Source organism: Penaeus monodon, chromosome 21 (genome assembly GCF_015228065.2).
Source record: "Penaeus monodon isolate SGIC_2016 chromosome 21, NSTDA_Pmon_1, whole genome shotgun sequence".
NCBI lineage: Eukaryota > Metazoa > Arthropoda > Malacostraca > Decapoda > Penaeidae > Penaeus > Penaeus monodon.
Genome location: NC_051406.1, coordinates 2,888,006 through 2,888,325, shown reverse-complemented (window position 1 = coordinate 2,888,325; position 320 = coordinate 2,888,006). Strand labels below are relative to the sequence as shown.

General features: G+C 42.8%; 1 protein-coding gene across 1 annotated transcript in view; it reads right to left on the bottom strand.

The window, feature by feature from the left end:
* The window catches only part of LOC119586104 (synapse-associated protein 1-like), a gene marked incomplete at its 5' end in the record, with an annotated part of 123,898 nt that continues 123,578 nt past the window's right edge, over positions 1–320 (bottom strand). Inside the window, 1 exon segment of the mRNA XM_037934796.1 lies at positions 1–320.

The following is a 320-nucleotide window of genomic DNA, read 5'->3' as shown; positions in this document are numbered from 1 at the left end:
CACTCTTACTATTAAGTATTCTTCCTCCATAAAATCAAACTATGGAACAAACTGGCTACATAATCTCCAGAAAACAATGTGCAAGATGACTGGCTTTGCGGGCTAATCACACGGAAACTGGTATGTGTTTGTGTTTTTGTGTTTATGGCCGTTATGTGGTTCACTTTCTCGGCTGTCTGTTTCCAGAGCCACCTCTAGATTAGAGAGCTGATCTCCGGGAGAGTGAAACTGCAATGAATGGCATCTGTACTTGGAGGAGGGATTATGCGGGACACAAGCAACCCCAGTCAACACAGCAAAAGGAAAGTAAAAATCAAATG